Source organism: Mauremys reevesii, linkage group 1 (assembly GCF_016161935.1).
Source record: "Mauremys reevesii isolate NIE-2019 linkage group 1, ASM1616193v1, whole genome shotgun sequence".
In the NCBI taxonomy this organism is placed as follows: domain Eukaryota; kingdom Metazoa; phylum Chordata; order Testudines; family Geoemydidae; genus Mauremys; species Mauremys reevesii.
The window spans coordinates 152,814,217-152,836,166 of NC_052623.1; the positions used below are offsets into that span (position 1 = coordinate 152,814,217).

The 21,950-nt window shown below is 42.4% G+C and overlaps 2 long non-coding RNA genes across 3 annotated transcripts in view; one reads left to right on the forward strand and one right to left on the reverse strand.

Annotated features, from left to right (window-relative positions):
- LOC120397326 overlaps positions 1 to 11,473 on the forward strand; it is a 37,531-nt gene extending 26,058 nt beyond the window's left edge. The window contains exons 2-3 of the long non-coding RNA XR_005593744.1: positions 10,273 to 10,453; positions 11,284 to 11,473. This is a non-coding gene — a long non-coding RNA (uncharacterized LOC120397326). The remainder of the gene's footprint in view (positions 1 to 10,272; positions 10,454 to 11,283) is intronic.
- LOC120397251 lies at positions 1,738 to 18,321 on the reverse strand. 2 transcript variants are annotated; one of them, XR_005593737.1, is made up of 4 exons: positions 18,279 to 18,321; positions 16,079 to 16,303; positions 7,434 to 7,604; positions 1,738 to 1,768 (listed from the first exon to the last, which is right to left on the reverse strand). It is a non-coding gene; the product is annotated as an uncharacterized LOC120397251 (long non-coding RNA). The 2 variants fall into 2 exon arrangements; XR_005593740.1 differs by lacking the exons at positions 1,738 to 1,768; positions 7,434 to 7,604 and adding an exon at positions 14,752 to 14,862.
- Between the last annotated feature and the right edge of the window lie 3,629 nt (positions 18,322 to 21,950).

The window sequence follows — 21,950 nt, forward strand, 5'->3', positions numbered from 1 at the left end:
CTATGTCAAGACCTTACCTCAGGACATGACTTATGGTTCAAAGCACAAAACTCATGAGGAAGACCAAGGCAATTGCCCTGATCAACACTAAAAGCCATCCATGGAGACTTCATAGATTCCAAGGCCAGACGGGACCATTGTGATCATCTAATCTGACCTCCTGTACAACACAGGCCATAAAACTTCCCTCATATAATTCTTTCAGCATATCTTTTAGAAAAACAGCCAATCTCAATTTAAAAATTGTCAATGAAGGAGAATCCATTGGTTAACTGTTCTCACTGTTAAAAATGTACACCTTATATCTACTCCAAATTTCTTTACCTTCAGCATTTCCCTTGCCTCTTTCAGCCCCCTAAAATAGGATACATCCTTTCCTTAAATACCCTGCTGAGTCATGCGACAGGCAGATAGGCTCAGAGTTACAAAGGAATTTAGGTATCCAACCACAGATTTAGGTGCCCAAATCCCATTTTTAGGCACCACTATGATCCAGAAAACCCACTCGGCAGCCGCCTAGCCTGTAGGTGCCTAAATTCACTCAGAGCCTAAAATGTTGCAGTAAAAGTTCCCTAGGTGCCTATGTTTCTGCTTCTTGGCATGTGCACTGCTGTCTCTCTCTAGGTGTCTGGACACCTATCTCTCACCTAAACCCCAGAGAAATCCATGAACAGTGGAGAGAGATACAGAGGAGCCATACCAATGCCATCTATCCAAACCACAGCCCCAGATCTAGGTTTGGATCTAGATTTGCAGCACAAATCTCTCTTTAATGGGTCATATCTGAACATCAAATCCATGAACTCCAAAATTTGGGAGAGTTTGGATTCAGATCTGCATTTTAAACCCTCAAATTTCAGATTCAGGTTTTTCCTTCAGCTAAATATCAAAATAAGTTTGGTGCTAGAGAGGGCTGGTTCCAGGCATCACTGGAGCAAGCACGTGCCTGGGGTGGCATTCCGTCCATTCTTGAGGAAGCACAGTCCGGGTGGCTTTTTTTTTTTTGTTAACCTTGCTTTGGCAGTTCGGGCGGCGGCAGTCTGAGCAGGTTTTTTTTTGTTTTGCTTGGGGTGGCAAAAATGGTAGAGCTGGCCCTCGTTCTAGACTTATAGTTGGTTTCTGAGATTAGGGCCCAGAGGCTTTATTCAGGCTTTTCACAGGATTGTTTACTTGCATATGATGCAAAATATATTTAAGGGCCTAAAATTTGGATTTTAAGAGTCCCTGTATTACTTAAAATATAAAATAAATGAAAACTTATGTGACTATTGGCCTTTGAAAAGAGGGATTTTTCCTCTATAGGAAATATGCCAGAATGTAATCTGCCTTAAAAAAACAAAACAAACAAACCTCTATTCACTAACTCCCCGAATCTCCATCTGGCTGCCTAGGCTTCTTAGGTTGGGTGTTGAATGCCCACAGTCATAAAGATAGCATTCTTTCAACCCTCCATACATGTTATGTCAAGTTGCATCATGTCAGATGTGAAGTGATTTAATGTGCTGTGACACTGTGCAGCCCAGTGCTGTGCACTGCATTACAAACTGAGGGGAAAAAATCAAAGGGACACAGAACCACACCCACTGGTGATTTGGCTACCTTGATACACTGACAATACCAGGCTGTACTGTGCCATTGATTTTTAAGCAGGACACTGACATAAATGGGGAAATCGGCTTAAAAATGAATGGCATGATATGGACTTCTGCCTTTGGTGGAGATTAATATTTACCCTCTGTGGCCACAGCTCCTTCTTTATTTCAGACACCTTAAAAAAAGAGAGAGAGAGGCAGAAAATCACTTTACATTCATAATTAAACATATTCCATGTGATATTAGAGTAGCTTACTAGTACATCTTCACTGTAGCCCAGTACAGCAATATAGTAAAGACCAGATTTTTCCAGCATTATTCGCAGCAAATAATACCTTAATTACATTGATTGAAATGGGACTATTTGTTGATTAAGTACTGGTGAATATTTGTAAGGGGAAGAGTCTGGCCCTAAATGAGTTGAAGTGTATTGATTACTCCACTATTGATTAGTTATTTCTAATTGGTATCAGTATATTTTGCAACTCCCTTACTGGAAAAGAAAGAGTTACAAGTCCATCACCAGCACATAAAACAGTGTCTTTCATGACAGCTGTCACTTCAGGTAGTAAATACCCAAATGCAGATCTTGCAACCAGTTAGCAGATTGCTAGAAGCAGGAATCTTTGTTCTCATTTTTTGTTTGAAATGTTAAATAGTGTAGTGACAGCTGTGGATGTTTAATTTCCTAATTCTCCCTCTCCACTATAGACCCATCAGCCCCCGCCATGCATGGGCCAAAAAGGAGACAGAGTATCTTTCCAAAAGCTGAATTTTCATTTGGATTGCCTGTATTAGAGAAGCTTCATAAATGCTCAGATGCTGACACCATTGCCGATTTAACAGCACCAATAAAATACTCAAACAATCTCTCATCACTGTATGCATTGTCACCTCACTCAGCGAGAAATATAGATTAGTAATGTTTCCATCATCTTGCCAAATTAGGAATGCATGGCTTTCTCGGTGAAGCGAGGTTAACAGAGTTGTAGATGGGATGTCTCCTGCCACCTTAATATGGAGAGCATGATTATCCATGTGTGCTGGTTATATAAATGTAAATATATTCCCTCATACATGGGTGCCCAGAGACCTCCAAATTAAGGGCCCAATCCAGCTCCCATGAGAACGATCATTTATGTCAATGGGAACAGGTTAACCCCTTGGACAGTGAGGAGAAAAAAATCCCATCTGTGGTACAACTGAATTATTTCACAGTGTGAATTAACTATCATGAAAAAAGCTAAGTATCTTACACCTCTTCTAGATATTTATTTTCTGTTTTAAGTTATTAAAATTTTATTTATTTATTTTACAAAAAAAACCTACATAGCACATAAACTTTTAATGTTTGTTTCCAAAATTAACTTTTTAAAAAACCAGTAAGAGTGGCTTGTATTAAATATACTTTAAAACAGTATTTTGGTGGCTACCCATAGTTTTTTCCAGTATTCCCTTTCCCCAAAATCTCTGTGTATTATGCCAATTTGTCCTCTGCTAATTGTGTTGATGCGAACACCTTCATCCATCACAGGAAGTCATTAGAGAGTAATATTCTTTTTAAAGTTAGTGTTAGTACTGTAGCATCTAGGGACGTCAATTAAGGACCAGGCTTCATTATGCTAGATCAGGGGTAGGCAACCTATGGCACATGTGCCGAAGGCAGCACGCGAGCTGATTATCAGTGGCACTCACACTGCCCGGGTCCTGGCCACCAGTCCGGAGGGCTCTGCATTTTAATTTAATTTTAAATGAAGTGTCTTAAACATTATAAAAGTTTTATTTACTTTACATACAACAGTTTAGTTATATAGACTTATAGAAAGAGACCTTCTAAAAACGTTAAAATGTATTACTGGCACGCGAAACCTTAAATTAGAGTGAATAAATAAAGACTCGGCACACCACTTCTGAAAGGTTGCCGACCCCTGTGCTAGATGCTGTACAGAAACAGACAACAGTCTCTGCCCCCAGAGAATTTATACAGTCTGGGTGTTGGATGGAACAAGTGGACAAAACAGACCAATGGAACAGAGATGAATGGATGGGGAGGACGAGGTAACAAAATCTGAGTTTAGCAGAAACTGGAAGTCTCAGGTTGCTACTTGCCTAACCAAGGTTTGTTCTGCCCATAGGGCCTGAGCGTTACATGCCTCACTGGTTCCAGCTCAGGAATTCAGCTGCTGCACTTGGATTCCTTGTATGGTAGGACAATGTTCTGTCTCTAGATTTCCATGTCCGCCAACAGTACCTGTTTCTATATCCAAATAGATCTAACACCTTGCTGCCCTTTGTGCCTTTTATACCACTGGTAGTATTTTCTCTGGGACAGCACCTCACTTCAGTGGGATTATTCAAGTACTTGAAGTTCAACACGTGCACAGGTATTTGCAGGACTGAGGCCTTAATGGGGAAATGGGGTTTGAGTACAGGACCACAAGGCAGGAACTACTGAATTTTAATCCTGATACACTCTCCAGCCTTGGTCAAATCACAGCCTAATTTCAAAAGGGGCCACTGATTTTGGGTGCCTCAATATTTTGGTGCCCAATTTGAGACACTGTGGCTCCCTTAGAAAGTTTTGACCTTAGCATCTCTGTGCTTTAGCCTCCTCTCTCTGTTAAATGAAGATAATACTTAAGGCATCGCTGGTTGTTTAGTACTTAAGGCATCGCTAGTTGTTTAGTAAAGCTCTTTGAAATTTAGGGTTGCCTGTATGGTGCTCACCTGTTGGAATTGCTTTGCCCTTTTCTTTTGCCTTAAATTTAATTCTATGGTACTTCTGTGATGAGGTTCTGTAGGTCATTTCACAGTAAAAAACACATTAAATTCACACACAGCCAGAAGGTGAGGAGGGCTCTCAAAGCCCATATGCTGTGCAGCAGGTTTCTTACATAAATAGGTCATGTAACCTGCTGCCTCCCGGCACCAGATGTGTCCGTCTTTTATTTGTTTGTATAGGTGGCCAGGGGGAGAAGGGGTAAGAATCACAGGAGGGTACCTGAGAAGGCAGAAGAATATCAGACAGCGTTCGCTCTGGGGTCAGGTGACTAGACGTCCCAGTATTAGTGGTTTTGAATTATACAGGCAATTATAATGCCCCCTCCTCCCAGAAAAAATGTGTCCTGATTTTTCACACTTGCTATCTGGTGACCCTACTTGAGGGGTTCCTGGGCAAGAATCTGATTTTTCAGATGCAACCTCTATTATGAACTTCATGGAGTTATTTTAATTCAGATACCATAATATTACCTGCTGCAAACTCATGGAAATAGACAACTTTTGGGGGACAGGAAGGGTGGGAAGAAAGAAGTCAGCACTAGAGTTAAAAATAAAATGGTTGAGTAGTTTTGAAGCTTGACTATATTTTCCCACTTTCAATAGAATGAGATAAATGAGCTTTTGTTCTAAATTTAGGGTCTGCATTAATAAATAAAAGAAACACTTGGTGGGGGGCACTAAAGCTTCACCCCAAGCCCTCAGTTATGTATATCCAGCACATGCATTTCAAGAAAGTAGATGAGACTAAAAAGTAACATTTGTGTGAATAGCTAATATTTTTATTTTTTAAGTAGGGAGAATCTGTTGATGCTTCCCCAGTCTTTGATATATTTCCCTTGCGTGCTGAAGATGAGACTGATTTCAAATCCACAGCCTTGCTCCGTACTACTGAAATGGACTTTTTCAAACATGCCAACGTGTTTATTTCAACATTATTTACAACTGTGATTTTTATAAATCTTCATCTGATTTAGAAATGCAAATCTGTTTGGTTCTATGCAAAACTTGTAAGTGTTTATTTAGACATCAGAAACCACACACTTCTAATTTAGTGTGTTAATTTATAGACCCCCTCAAATCTAATTTAATGTACTGATTTATAAACATTAAACAAAAAGTTCAAATTGATTAATGTTAACTCTGCTGTCAGATTTATGCTTCCTCGCTAAGAACACAGCTGTACCTCATTGGTTGGTTTACAAATCCTAACGTTAATTAGTTCTCTAGCTGTCTGATCAGAAAATATCTTCTTTCCTGATCATTAAGTTCTGATTTATCTTTTTGATGTATAACTATGTCTGATAATTTGTTACCACAGAGTCCTGATTTATTAACCTTATGTGTTAAAATTTACAACATAAATTTGAAAAGCTCTGACCTAGGTGTAAAAAAAAAAATTGTGACTACTTTATGACTGAAAAATAATCCTCAGGAGCACAGAGTTTTTATACAATTTTGCTGTGGAACTAAAAAATAAATTGGGAGTGTCTGTCAAGGAGTTTTCCTTTTCTAGTCTTTCCTTATTTTTGCATTTGCAAATGACTCCAAGAGACATTTCATCAGAATTTTCTGAAGGTTGGCTTCCTAGTATTTGACCTGACTGAACCGAGGGAACTACAATATGTTGAGCTCCTTGACGACTTTTGGGGGTCTGATTTGGTTTCAATAAGGCTTTATCTTCCATGTGTATTTTTCATCCGCTGAAAATCACTGATGTGTATTTGGACTTGAAGTGCAGCTTGGGAAGCTCGGACACTTGTAGGACAGACTATTAATTATATATCTGCTGAAGTTGTTATTTCTCTGACAAACTGCTGCAAAATTTATGTTTATCAGTTCTGTGCTCTCACCTACTGAGTGTTGAGTTATTGCCCTCTGGGAGAGGCACTCATTGCCATGGCAATCCTGGAAAGGGTCAGAAAGCCTTGGACAGGGATTAACCTAGGAGAATAACGATCCTCCAGAGCCCCTTGTGCTCCACAAAGGGATTTTATGGTTCTCATAAATATTATACAAAATTTAGCTGATCCTTTTTGTTTTTTCTTATCTAACATTCCTCCTTCTTACACCTGCTGGATTTATTGGGTAGTTTCCCACTACCCATTTTTTGTGGAAAGGCTTTGTTTCACTTTTGAGCTAAGCCATTGGAGAAGGGATGCATGGCTGTCTATTCTGTTAGGGCCAAATTCCAGTCCCTTTGAAAAAGCTGATTTTAATGAGTTCAGGATTTCAACATTGAAGAAGTAGCAGCGGATTTAGAAAAGGGGGTGCAATAATTATTGAAAATCTATATAATACAGAAATAATGATCAAGGATTTGTTTTTGCTTTTCTTAACCTCACAACAGTATCATGGAGGAACTCCTCTTCTTCCATCAAGGTACTTTATATGGGGTTCATCACTGTAGTCTCTGAGGCTCCGCTCCACAAAAGGGACTTGAGAATTGTGTTGCTGAGCATTGCAATGCCTAACTTTGAGGCACCTCCAAAATCACAGAAACAACACCGTGTTTCACAAAACCTGAATTAGGCACCTAGGCTCCCTAACCAATGAGTGGAGAAAGATAGGTACCTAAGAATGTGATCCACCAAAGCCTTTGGAAAAAAAATCACAAGATCTCTGTAAGAAGTTTGTAAAGAGCAATAAAGAGTCCTGTGGTACCTTACAGACTAACAGACATATTGGAGCATAAGCTTTTATGGGTGAATACCCACTTCGTCAGACGCACAAAAGCTTATGCTCCAATACGTCTGTTAGTCTATAAGGTGCCACAGGACTCTTTGCTGCTTTTTACAGATCCGGACTAACACGGCTACTCCTCTGATACTTGTAAGAAGTTTGTTTCCGAAGAATGAGACTTAGAGAGGCAACCATTATGAAAGGATCTGTTAGTATGGGGCCTGAACTTCCATCTACTGAAGACAATGGCTCCACTGGGAGCAGGCTGTAGATGCAAGTAATTCAATAGAAGTACCCAACTCAAGCAAGGAAAGTGCAGTGTTTAATTACTTGAAATAACCAATTATCTGGCAAATTTTAAAGAATATTTTATCATTTACCTGTCATGTGTTTTTCTATACATCATTGTCCTTCATAATTGCTTAACATGGTATCCATGTAGAAATAGAACTTTTCTCCTTCACTCTTCTCTTGCCAGATTCATCTAGTTGATGCCATGATCCAGTGTGTGTGTGACACAGGACTCACTTCTGTTCCAAACCGCAACATTACTGAGGGAAAGCAGAGAAGAGCAGTTGGCTGCCTACAAAGGAAAATGTTTGTCTCTGTATATGCCTCATGATAACAAGCAGACATACAGAAATGAACGACAAAAAAAGTCAAGAGTTCAAGGGGCTTTTTGGGTTAAAATACTGAAAATTTGAAAGTGAGCTTTTAGATTCAGGGTAGGATCTAGCTGTCTTCTGATAAGATTGTATGGAGCCTAGCACAATAGGCCCTAGTCCCTCTACAGGCAGGGCTGGTAGCCCCAACCAATATTAAGGTTGCCCAAGACCCTGCTGTTAATTGCTTACAACTCCCATTCTAAGACCCTAGTGTTAATTGCTTACAATTTAGCTGAGATTTAAACATTGGGATGAAATTTTCCATGGTGGGTATCTATCTCAGATTGAGTTATATTTTGGAAAATTTCAGCCAAAATGGTTCAGCCATTACTGAAGACAAGATTAGGACAAAAATGCATTGTTTTGCCCACGTTAAAAAATTCCAGTGACTTTTTCCATTGAGAAGCTTTAGCAACAACATGTTGTGGAGAAGGGATTTCAAAATTGGTAGGGGAAGCAGGGTGCCCTTTTGCCCTCCTCTCATGAAAAGACACACAAATTTGGCCAAGTTCGTAGCCCCTGGGGGAAAAAAAAATCAGTTTGCCCATGTTTCGAGATTTCCTAGAGTTTAGCAGTTAAAATCCTCAAAGATTCTATCCTCACTGAGGCCAGGTCTACATTACAGACCTATATTGGTATAACTACCTTGCTGAGGGGTGTGAAAAATACAGATATACCAACCTAACCGCCCCATGTAGAGAGCGCTATGTCAACAGGAGAGCTTCTCCAGCTGATATAGCTATTACCTCTTGGTGAAGTGGATTAACTATGCCAACAGGAGAAGGTCTCCCATCAGTGTAGTAGTGTCTTATCTAAAGCAGTACAGCGGTGCAGCTACACTACTGTAGTGCTATACATGAATACAAGCCCTAAGTATGCTCCAGCCTCTCATGGCTCCTACTGCTGACCAGACAATGCATGAAGTCATCCACACAGAGCAACTGAGCATGCTCCAGCCCTGGGTTAGAGGATCCAAGCCAGACTCCCCGAGTAATGGCTGCTCCTGACTGTGGCACCATAAGAGAAAGGAAACTGTCTCTGCTATGTTCTCAATAACACTCTTCCTTCCCCACTAGCGCTCAGACAGCTTGGAAGAGGAAACTCTTTAACTTCAATGCAAAGGGGACAAGAGCCGGAGCAGGCAGGGAGGGAAAGGAATAGATTGGGACAAGGAGTCTGGTGCAAGTGGGGTGGGGGCGGTGAGAGAAACTGGGAATGACAGGAGGATTCCCTCCATATTGGACATGCTCCAGCATGGGGTGGAGCAGGACTTTCCCTGCAATAACAGCTCTGGCTCAGGGGGAGTAGATAAGGACAAGGAGCAGAGGGTGGGGGTTGGAAGACAGGGACTGAAGGCTAGCAGGAGGAGGGGGAAGAAGAACTGAGAATTCAGAGAGGGAGATTTAGACTGGGTAGGTAGGGGGACTGTGACAAGGAGCCTGGGGGATGGTCTGCTAGGGAGTCTGGAGGGGTGAGACTAGGACTGGCTGAGCAAGGAGACTGGGACTGGGACTAGAAGCTAAGGATCAGAGACTGGAACAGGCTAGATGAGGAGAATGAGAATGGGACTAGGACAAGGAACCCAAGGTGGGAAAAGAGGACTGGGACAGACAGCTAGGAGGGAACAGGGCAAATGTGGTCAAGCTTGAGGGGAAAATGAGCACAAGAGTTTATATTCACCAGAGCATACTCCACTCCAGAGCCTGGAATGGAACCCAAGTTCTGAATCTCACCATCCCTCTGCAGTCAGCAAATACATGTGAAACTGGCAAAAATGTATTTCATCCCCTCCACTGATGGTCCACAGAGAGGATGACAACCTACTACTGCTATCAGTTACTCCATTAGCTCACCTGGCACAAGTCAGTGAAGGGGATCTAAAAGTTCCAACCCTGGTGATGGCTCATGTGAGTATCAGTACGATGCCACATGATGCAATTATTTTTTGTGTCTAGTTTCCTATGTTAAAAGAACATTAAGGTTGTAAAGTCAAGTACCCAAAAGTTAGGAAATGCCAGAATTAAGATGACTTTTGCAACCTTAATTCCCCCTCACACCCTAGTGTATATGCATTATGATACAGTTTCTAATTTCAAGATTGCAATTTTTTTTCCCACAGGACCTGTGCATCCTTTATTGTATGGGATAGTTCTGTTATGATGATAATTGGGGTTATGTAGTGAAGAAACCTTGCATGTAAGATGCCTGCTTCATTTGTTGCATAAGTTGGAACATGTGTACTATTAATAGTACTAGTGAGGGTGGGTCTAGGTCTGCCCAAAACTGAAGCTGCTAAGTCCAGGCTTCAACTGACTTCTTGAGACAATGAAGGGGGAAGAAAAACACACACACACACACACACACACACACACACAGGAGCAGCAGTGAGATCAGGGATCCATAGGGGGACATCGAGCAGAGAATCCCCAAGTGCTCACTGCTCCTCAAAGGCATCTAAGAAGTCAGCCAGCGCTGCCCAGAGGAACTCTGCCCGCAGGTATTATCGGATAAGGGACCGGATATAGCCCTCACAACATCCATCTTCCTCCTCCAGGTATGGTGGATGGCTGTCTTGGCCAGTGGCCAGAGGAGGTTCATGAGGAGGTCCTGCAACTTTGTGGGGCCACAAATGGAGTGTGCAAGGACCAGAGCGGAATACAGGCTGTCCCAGGGGGTTCCTTGCCCTCCTTGGGTGGCAGCAGTTCCCACCCTCAGTGCTGGGACAGGACATGAGGGTAAGAAAGTGGATGTCATGAAGCATGAGTGCACACAGATGTTTCCTGGGCATGGTTTGGGGACAGACCAACTGGATGTCATTCAGCCAACTTAGGCTGCATGTTGGGGGCAGCTCAGGGAGGCTTGCGGGGCATGAGCCCAATATCAAGTTCGAGAGGGCCAGGTGTGAGTGGTGGGCAGGGAGCACCCTTGCACGGGACCTGCTCAAGGAAAATAAGAGAAACAGGAGGCAAGGCTGCCCTCACCCCCTGGAGCACACGATGGGGGACACATGGGTGAACAATCCCACACACTGTCTGAGCACCACGGGATCCACCCAATCCCTCTGGCTGTAGTCTAGGTGGTCTCCAACTCTGGTGGTCCCAGCCAGGACCACCTTCCAGCACACCAAGGGAGATTCCACCACCTGCACACGTAGGTGAGGGTTATGTAGCAGGGTCTCTGCGAGGAGGTCCTTCCCCTTGGTGGCTGCTGCAAACCTGGTTGCAGAGACAAGCTTCCAGGTCCTGAGGAAGTCCTCGTAGAAGACCGGCAGTTCAGAGCGGTCTCGGGGGAGACCTCTTGGGAGGAGATAAAAGACCGGCTAGTTGTATTAGTGTCCTCGGAGGTGGTGGAGGAAGGTGCATGCCATTATGCTCCATTGGAAGATGTGTAGTGAATGAAGACGGGGAGGAAAGGATAGTCCTATACCTAAGACAATTGAATGATGCCCTGGAGTATTGGATTCCATCCTTGCTTCTGCCACAGAGTTCCTGTGTAGCGCTAGGCAAATTACTTAAACCAGACATTTCACAGGCAGGTCACTAATTGTGTGTTCCTCATTTTCCAGGTGCCCAACTTGGGACCTTGGTGTTTAACTTCTACAAGTACTGAGCACTCACAGCTGCAAGTGAAGTTAATGGGAGCTGTATATGAATACATCAAGTGCTAGTGTAATGCTAAGTACTCTGAAAAATCAGGCCCAATGTGAATTGGCACCCAAAATTTGTGAATTTTTACTCTAATCTCTCTATGCCTCTGCTCCCTACCTGTATAATAAAGTTAATATCTATTCTTCTCACATGGGTATTGTGAAGATAAATTAATATTTCTGAAGCACTCAGAAAAAGAATCATAGAAAAGCCCATAAGTATAGTGATAATTCTGTCTTCAGGGCAGAGTGTGTATAAGTCAATAAGTCATGGAGCCACACTCTGAACAATTATTAGAAAACAAAATATTGAATAGTTGCTCATTAAGCAAGCACCATCCATTCAGTGCACTGAAGGAGCCAGGGGTCCACCAGAGAAAAAAAAAGGGTGTGATCATGTGATCCGCTATAGCCTAATGCATGCACATGTGGGGACTGAATCAAGGTTGCACAGGCCACCTTAATTCTGGTATTTCCTAGTTTCTGACTGCTTGACTTTACAAGCTTAATAATGTCCTTTTAACATAGTTTTTTATGTGTAATAATTTAAGTTGGCATGGCTCTTTAGTCTAGAATTTGTGATTAGGGAAAAGTCTACAACATACAACCGAGATTCCAGTAACTCTCCATTGCAAAGACATAATTCATTCCAAAATATGATTAGAGAACAGAGCTATGGGATGTGTCATTAACATCTTGGTAATAACAGTGACCATCACATTAAATTGGTTTTCCCCAAGACTCTCCTTTCTGCCCCCTTCCAGATCATTTATATGCAACTATCACATACTGTATTCCAATTTTTAATAATGCCTGTGTACCCCTTAAGGTAATTTTCTCTGTCTGCATAGCCTACTTCATTTTAGTCTGCTTTAGCTTCAATTTTGGCTGTCTCAACTCCATGGGGACAAAATCCTCTCAAAGTCCTAAGTATGTAAGCCCAGTGGCTGAACTGCCTTCCTTCTCCAACGCTAAGGGACCCCTTAATTCCTTTGTTAAGCCTTTGAAAATGACAAGTAAAGATTTATAATCCCTGCAGGGGCAATGAAAAGGAAACCATCCAGATGCCACCACACAGTTCTGTAGTAACCCTCTCCCACAACTGCCAAATGCAGGAATGCGGTAAAGACGCTGAATACTTAGCACAAGAAATTTCACAACCCATTAGCAATGCTACATCAAAATAATAATAACAAAAACCAACTGGGAATCCAGCAGACTGAAATCCCCTGGGTTTGCTGGCAGGAGCATAAGCGAGAATTCAATGTCATATTTTGCACAAATACTATTTTGAATGAAATAAGTGCCTCCGTCTAACACTGGAAAGGATAGAGACCACACACAAAAAGTAGCATAAAATCATTGACTGAATCACCTTCAGGGCACAACAACTGACTAATTGTTTAGTGAACCCTTGGTATCCCTTAAGGCATTAGAGACAGAGGCTAAATCTGTAAGATTTTCCAAAGGGTGTGTGCAAGTAAACCCATTGCTCTAAACAGCCTAATTTTCATATTAGCCTTTCCTGAGACATTGCTGGACAAGCGTGAAACTGATTTTAAGCTCTTTCAGCACAGAGCCAGAAATGCAGATCTGGGAAATCTGAAACTTTCCACCAAAACTTCTTACTGGAATGTGACCCTTTTCCTTGCTCTGAACTGTCTGTGACAAACAAATCTATCAACGGGTTATTCATAACAGTCTCATTTTTAAACTCCCCAGACTTTTGTAGGGTGGAGAGTCATTAAAACATGGCAAACTATTTACAGCAAATAATTTATTACTGTTTCAGTACTTTTTCTTTTAGCTTGTTATCTATGAACAGGTTTGTTTTATTAAGTCATTTGTTACCAAAGTGATTCAGCAAATGCTTTATGCAAACATATTTCAGACTGTGGGTTGCTCTCAAACCTGTCACTGCACCATTGCTGGAGTATTCACCATGCATAATTTGCTGTTCCCATTAGTCTCCTAAGTCACATGATAACAGTTTCTGCTGCCTGACTGGATAACCAAAACTTTAATAAGCGGGAGGAGGAGTGGAGTAAGTCATTTGTGACACCAATGCATTCTCATGAGCATCTGAGAGATTTCTGGTGCAAATACTCATTAGAATCCATACACACACAGGTGTCTGCATCACTCCCTCATTCCACAGTCTTGCAAACACTAAACAAAAAATAATTCTTTCCCATGAATGTTCATGATAAGCAAATGAAAAGGATTCTAGATGTATGGACAGTGGTAAGCACATACTATTCAAGTATCCTAACATATTATAAATAGCTAGAGAGAGAGTGATGAACTTTGTAGAATGAGTTATTGTAAATCGTAGCATTATATGAAGATGGGTGGAGTTTTTCTCCCTCTGTTAAAAAACATAAGTAAATATTAGTGCTTATGAAATATATTGAATTGGAAGCAATTGCTCCATTCTTGAGCCAGAGGATAGGTACAAGATAGGCAGTGGTAATGGAGTATTTTACCAGTGCACTGCCCTGAGATCCTGGAGAGACCATTTCCAGGGCTGAAAGCTAGTTTCCAACTACGTACCATGAAACCATTGACCCGGTGGTGTCTGTCATGATCCATGGCTCAGACCCACTGTCATTCAATTAACTCCAGATCCCCAGTTGCCTTCCTACCTGTTCCCATTTTTCTGAACCTCTGTTGCCTCTTCTTATTCAGCCACCCCTGCCCCAGTGCCCATGGCATCCTAGCTCAGTTCTCACATGCCAGTGAAATCCTAAGTCATGACATGTCATGTGGTCAGTACATGCGGCAATTTGTAAGATCCGGTTCATGCCTTCCATAGGACTAGCTAGGGTCTTGTACATAATTAAAGTTAAGAAAAATATTCTCCATTTTTTCTTACAGAGATGAATTTAGTGGAATTCAAATATAGGTGAAATTCAGCTGTGGAGTTACACCAGGGATGGATTTGGCCTCATAGTAGGCCCCTCCAGTAGCCATCCACACTTCTGCCTCTCAAGTTTCAGGTCTTCCTACAATTATGAATTTAAATGGTAGTTTTGGTAGACTGACAAATCTTTACAGGAATCCATTAGGAGTATATGAATATGAACTACTTCCCACACTGGAAAGATGTGTACATTACCAAACTGCAGCATGAAATACAGCTCCTTAAACACTCCTCCGCAGCTCTTTAGCATGTTGAAAATTAGCATTTGACTGCCCATTACTGTTTCACAAGCCCCTCCCATGGGAACTCCAAAGTTACCCTGATATTTTGGAAAGTATGACAAGGGCCTGCTCAAGATAGGTTGTTAATTAGGACATACAACAGGAACCAATAATAGACTATGTAATAGGAAAGCAGAGGGTTTGTGTTTAAGAACCATACAATCATAATGCTAGAGTTAAGAGTGTCATTTTAATTATAGATCTTGTTTATGTTCAAGGGTTTATATCTCAGTTGTAAACTTTTTCTTCAGATTGCAACTTGGCATACAAGGCCTCAACTTGGTTTACACTGACCTAAAAAAAAAGCAACAATTTGGCATTTGAGACTTACATATCTAGGAATTCTTTATACCTTCAGAGCCCCCCAAAAGCCAGTTTCCATTTGAAAAAAAGGGTTGTTGGTTTTTTAAATTCATCTGTCCACAAAATGGTGTAATTAAATAAAATTAAAGGAATTAAACAGTCACTGCAGCTATCATAGGTTGACAAAATCATATTTAAAAACATACTGAATATTCTGGATATCAGCTGATGAAAATTTGGTGTGGCTATCCCGGCTCTTCACGTAACCACCTGCATCAGAATCCCTCCCCTTTTCCCCTTTGGAACCTTACTGCCCAGGCCTCCACCACTGGCTGTTGACCCTAAACTGCCCATTCCCAAACTGACTTTTTTATGCACAGTCCGTGGAGCAGTGCACATCCCTCCTCATCTTGTCCATTAGGTCACACTCTCTGAGAGTCCCCAGCCTCAGTGAAGGCAAGTCCATGGAGGGGGACAGCGCTGCTGTGGTGACTGACTTCTATCCATGAGGAAATGTCCAGGAGATCCATGCAAATCTGAGTCGGCGCTCAAGGTGACTATAGACTGTAAAGACTTGTAGGAGCCTTTCTGAAGAAAGGCCCTGCAACTTATTTCTATGGTTTGCTTTAGAATTTAACTTCTTGTCATCCACACTACAAAACTGGGGTAAAATCCTGGCCCCACTGAAGTCAATGAGAGTTTTGCCGTCGACTTAACCAGAGCCAGGTTTTCATCCTTGAACTTTAATTATGGTAAAATAGTCAAATGTCAAAATAGTCCTTTACCTTGGAATATACCATCTGTGCTTTAGGCCAGGCTTGTGACATGCACATATTTCTAATTCTAGTCTCCAAATTTTAGCAAAGGACTCACTCCACACTTTGAAGCTAAATCAAAACACAGCACAAGCCATGTTGTTTCAACTTCCAGGTTCTAAAGAATTTGTTTCATTTGCACTTTTTGTTCTCCCTCAGCCCCAAGTTATGGATATTTGTGCTTTTGGAATGTAAATGAAGGGTACTCATCAAATTATTCTGGTTGGCTGATCAAACTCTCTCTAGTCCTCTTCTTTGGTGGCTGCTGTATTTTTCCACCTTTACATTGCATGTAAAATGCTTTTTTTTTTTTCATTTTTAAACAGGCACAGATACAGTTTTAGATTAACAAATACACCAATATGAAAAATATTACAATTGTAAACTATTACCTGAGGTTACATTTCCAACATGTCAAAATGAAAGTTGTTCTACAGCACCATCTGATGAAGCTGAAAGGTATAATTGCTCTGGACACCAGAGAACCTCACGGGATGCAGAAGGTACCTGTTTGCCAGACTCTGGTGTGGCAGTGGAGTGCTCTGCAGAGGTTTCTCCAAGCTAGTACCTGGAGAAATCTGTGGCCCTAGGAATCCATTCCAAGGTGCATGGGAGATCTGGAAGATTCAAGTAGATATTTTCACAGCTCTACGGGAAACCAAAGTTCAAATCCCTGCTCTCTATCAGACAGAGTAAGGTCTTGAACCTGGGTCTCCCTCATCTCATGTCAGAGCTCTAACCATACAGGTGTAAAAGGCAACAGTGGCATTTTCTCTAGTTGCTGGTGCTTGGAAGAGCAAGATGTCTGTAGCACAGCCCTGCTCCTGACCTATGTCCCTGTACCCAGAACCATTATGGAGGCCCGTCTAACGTGGCTGCACAGGAGTATATAAAGTGTAGCCATAACGCACAGGGCATAATCTCTCTAAATCTGTAGCTTCTTTGAAGACTTAATTGAAATCAATGGTGTTTCCACGTGCTGCCACAATTCAAATGCAGAATGCATAAAAAGTGGAGGGTCAACCTTCAGTATGAAGACTTTGGGTTTTGTTATTGTGCCACAGCCTAATTGCTCTTTATGTTTATTACTTGTCCTGAGATAGCACAGAGGCCCCAGTAAGGATCCCATTTTTCTAGGCACTGTGCTCACATAATGTAAAGACTAATCCCTGCCCCAAAGTACTTAGTCTAATGTTAAATGTAAAAGGTTAGTTTTTAAGTCTGGCATTTGATGCTTGTTACAATATAGCTGGGACGACTCTAGGTTTTTTGCCGCCCCAAGCAAAAAAAATTTTGGCTGCCCCCCGTCCCAGCCCTGGGCTCCCCTCCACTCTCCCCCACACACACCCACACCCCCTGCTGCCCCAGCACTGGGCTTTCCCCTTTTCCCCCCCACCAGTGCCCTCCTCCCACCCCACTGCTGCGCCAGCCCTGGGCTCTCCCCCCACACCTGCACCCTCCTTCTGCCGCAGCCCTGGGTCACTGGTAACTCGCTCCCAGGGTGGGTCATTCAGCAGGAATTTTGGATGTGTACAGAACACAGACAGGATTGGTTCCAATATGGTTACAGAGCTGCAGTAAAGTGGAACAATTTTCAGCTTGTGTGATTGGAGGATATCTGGATGCATATTATAAGACTGTCCTCCATAAATGAGGAAAAGTTGAGGTGCCTTTATTATTCTTTTGTTCCACTCTTTCTTTTTATGGGGAATTTGCCAATGCAATATCACTGTCTTCCTTTTAAACAAACAAACAAACAAACAAAAAGGCAATGGCTGTTGAAAATAGCAATTCCAGTCCTAATAACCACTGGGAAGCATTTCTTGCTCAATTTTATCCTACTTTTTCTACAGCAAGTTACAGTGGATCAGTATATTTGATTTGGGAGAAATGAAGTAACAGCTGCCCAAACTGAGCTTGAGCACTCCTGAATTTTGAGGTGTTCAAATCTGGAAGGCAGGTGCTGGGTGTGTGTGTGGGGGGATGGGGGGCTGTGGGCTCCGCGGGGGAGCACGGCAGCATGTATGCAGCAGCGTGTCTGGAGCTGCGCGGAGCCAGACAAGCTGGTCTGAGTGGCCCGATAAGGGGGCTGGGGGGTTGGAGAAGGGGTAGAGGGTTCTGGGAGGGCAGGGAGCAGGGGGGGTTGGATGGGGTGGAGGTTGGGGGGGCAGTCAGGGGCAGGGAGAAGGGGGTTAGATGGGTCAGGGATTCAGGGGGCAGTCAGGGGACAGGCAGCAGTTGGATAGGCAGGAGAGTCCCAGGAGTTTGTCAGGGGACAGGTAGGGGTGGGGTCCTGGGGAAGTTGGTGGGGTCCCAGGAAGGGGCAATTGGGGACAAGGAGAAGGGAGGCTTAGATAGGGTCTGGGGTCCCAAGGGGCAGGGGTCCCAGGAGGGGGCAATTAGGGACAAGGAGCAGTGGCGCTTAGGTAGGGGGTGGGGTCCTGGGGGGCAGTTAGGGGCAGGGGTCCCGGGAGGGGGTGATCAGGGGACAAGGAGCAGCGGGGGTTGGATGGGTTGGGGTTTCCGGGGGGGGGCAGTCGGAGGGAGTGGATGGTGACCTGTTTTTTTAATGTTAAAATGTGGTCTCCCTACCACTCTCCACTCTCAGCACGCTGCGGCATGAGGTCCCCCTCCTTCCTTTCCAGTTGGTAGTGGCCAAGGGAATGCTGGGAAATGTAGTTCTTTCCCTGCTCCAGGGCTGGCTCTATAGGCAGGGAGCTAACCAAGGAACTACAGCTCCCAGAGCCCCCTGTTGGTTCTCAGCTCCCAGGCTCGATCCCTGCAAATGGGCTGCCCCAAGCAGGAGCTTGCTTTGCTGGTTCCCAGAGCTGCCCCTGCAATGTAGGAGACCTGAGCTGGATTCTAAATATCAGGGTTTAAATTTTTGGTGTATCAGAGGTTCAAATAGCCTAGTCATTAGTGCTCTGCATTACTATGCAAGTCAGATTTACAGCCTGGTCATCACTGGTCACAACCAACAGGCCAAATTCCTCACTGCTGAAGTCAATGGAGGTATGCTATGAGAGAGTTTGGACCAGAAGGTGTTTTTTCCCAAAGCCTAAATACATTTAGAAAAGTTACATTACTGACTTTGGTTTCGAGCCTAACTTTAGAATATGCACAACTGCTACAAGAAGGTTATAAAGTGTGTCTTTAAAATCTTTTATTTACAGAAACTTTGAGTTTGCAAACAGAACAAAACACCATCCCTCTATTTAAGCTCTTCCAATGCATTCCGAAAGCTGCCCCTTCACAATCAGGTTTTTTAGTGTACACCAACAAATCCTAAATGAAATTTAGAACCATTCCCTAAATTTTCTTTTTCAAGTAAATACATACATGAATACTCTACCCGAAAAAATGCATTGCATTTAAAGTTAATCTTGAAGTGAAATCAATTCAACAAACCAGTTTTAGATTTTTCCCTTGGTTTGTGGATTTAAATTGCTTCTGAAAAAAATCACATGAACCAAACATCTATATGGCAAGATTTTAGCTCCATTACTACAAAAGTAGGCTTTCCACCTGCCTCTCAGATTCCATTTCCCACACAGAAAATGCACATTTAAAAGCACACTTTTTGTGGCAGACATGATCTCACTAAATTGCATATGACTGAATCTTTTGAGGCCCTTTAACTCCAGGATAGCTTTTCAACAGATAATATAGGGTTTGCATTAACAGATAATATAGGGTTTGCCATAAAGTTACAGGTACAGATGTTGATATGTAACATGGGTAAATTAGCGTATTTAAAACAAACATATTCCATGGGAGTGTTAACAGGTAAGGTATATTAGCCCTAAGAGTAGCTTATTTAACTTGGCCATTTAAAAGGTTAGCTCTTTTCATGTCTGTAATGTTTGTATAACTTTCTTACACGCACAGTGTTTTAAATTCTATGAAAGCACACAAAAGTTCTCCTTTTGTAGAATGTGTTCATCTCATTGATTTTGCAATATAAAGGCATAAATACAATGCAATCAACATGCATGCATATACAGTAATAAAGATGGTTATTATATGCTGTGATACTTCTGTGATTGTTTAAGGAAACATGTTTATAGCTTACTTGCTTTCAGTTACTTTAAAAGATAATTAATTTGAAAAGTACGTCGGTCACATCTTCTTTTCAAGGGATCTATGTCTAGGTTTTTATTCCACACTTAAATATGAGTGGCCACTGTACCAGTGAATGTGTGCCTTGGGTATCTGATTATTGCACTGATATCACTTTAAGGTGCTGAATTAGAGCCAGATACCTATGCAGACCTCATGTATAGATCCTAGAGCTGTCATCCTAGAGACATGGTGGGTGAAGTAATATCTTTTATTGGACCAACTTCTGTGGGTGAGCAAGACAAGCTTTCAAGCTACAGAGAGCTCTTCCTCAGGTCCAGGAAAGGTACTCACAGCTAAATATAGGGTCAAATAGATGGAATATGTGCTAACTACTTATGCTAAGCTATCTGTTCGATCTTGTATTTAGCTGTTACTCTCTGAGTATCTTTCCTAGACCTGAGGAAGAGATCTCTGTAGCTTGAAAGCTTGTCTTGCTCACCCACAGAAGTTGGTCCAGTAAAAGATATTACCTCACTACCTTGTCTCTCTAATATCCTGGGAATGACACAGCTACAACACTGCATGCAACAGATTATCATGTTTTTTTAAAAACGCTGACAAGATGAGGTGTGGGGAATCTTTGTGGCCATTTCCTCTCCCCAGTACTCCTCTTGCAGTTTTTACTATGGGAGGTGATAATCTGACCCCAGGAATGGAGGTGTAGTATGTGGCACTATAACTATAAGCAATGCAATGAAATTTTAAAAGGGAAAATTTGAAGTAAAACAAAAAAAATTAAGAAAATTCTTCCAACAGCCAGGTCTACTGGGCTATGAAATAGTCTCCTTAGCAAAGTATAGGAAACCTAGTTGTGTAAAACAACTAGATAAAAAATGCAAAGAGTCCTGTGGCACCTTATAGACTAACAGACGTTTTGCAGCATGAGCTTTCATGGGTGCACATCTGAAGAAGTGGGTATTCACCCACGAAAACCCATGCTGCAAAACGTCTGTTAGTCTATAAGGTGCCACAGGATTCTTTGCTGCTTCTACAGAACCAGACTAACACAGCTACCCCTCTGATACTAGATAAAAAATATTCTGCAGGAAATATAGGAAAACTGACTAGATGATCTCAGAGGTTTCTGCCACCTCTAATTTATGATTCTCATACTTTCTTCTACTCTATTCAAATTCTTATATTGTGCCCCTCACTGTGGGATTTGAGTGCCTTCCAGTGAACATCAAGCAACACGACTAGCATCTGTCACATTTGTTTCCTTCTACCTTCTTCTCCTGTGACAAGGCACCACTTACCACTAATGATGCCTAGTGGTTAGGTCACTGGGCTCTAGCCCTCCCGCATCTACAGCATTCACTTCAGCAGTGTGGCAGTCCCTCTCCTAGCAGATAGAACTTTAGCCCTCCATCCAGGTCACCAACTGAGTCCAACCAGTTCTGGAATAATGGTCCAAAAATATATTAAGTCCTCACAAAAGAAAGTCTTCTGCCCACCTCTGCCTCAGGGTTTACAATATCTCTATCCCTCTTATCTCCAGGGCGGAAGGGTTGTGCCCTTTTCACAGGGCTTGGATGCCCTCCCTCTCCACTGTTTTCCAACTGAAGGTTTTACAAGAGGCAGTGATATCAAGCACCCAGGAGTGCTTCAGGACTGCCTCCCTGGACCACTTCCTACCACTTACCCTCCCAGTCCAGGGGATGGTCAAAATCTCACAAACAATCCTGAAGAATATTGAGTATAGGGTTCCTCCGGCCTAGTGAAAGGCTAGTGCCCCCTCCAGGGCTAGGGTTGCCAGTTTTCTAATTCCAGAAAACCAAACACCCTTGCCCCACCCACTGCCCCACCCCTTCCTAAGGCCCCGCCCCTGCTCATTCCAGCCCCTCCTCCCTCCGTCGCTTGCTCTCCCCAAGCCTTGCTCACATGCTCATTTTCACTGCAAGGCCCAAACAGGCATATATATTGTTTTGACAAATGTATTATGCTAAGTTCAGGTTTTATTAGTTACAGGACGGAAGAGTTGGCAGCAAAATAGTCAAAATGGGTAATTTAAAAAAAAAGAAATTTCAGAAAGGTTTTCATGATTCTTTCTCTCCCCTCTTCCCATTTTTCGTAACCATCTCCATGTTTTTTGTTCACTTAAGTTATTATAATTTTATGTGTGGAATTAGGATCACACATTAT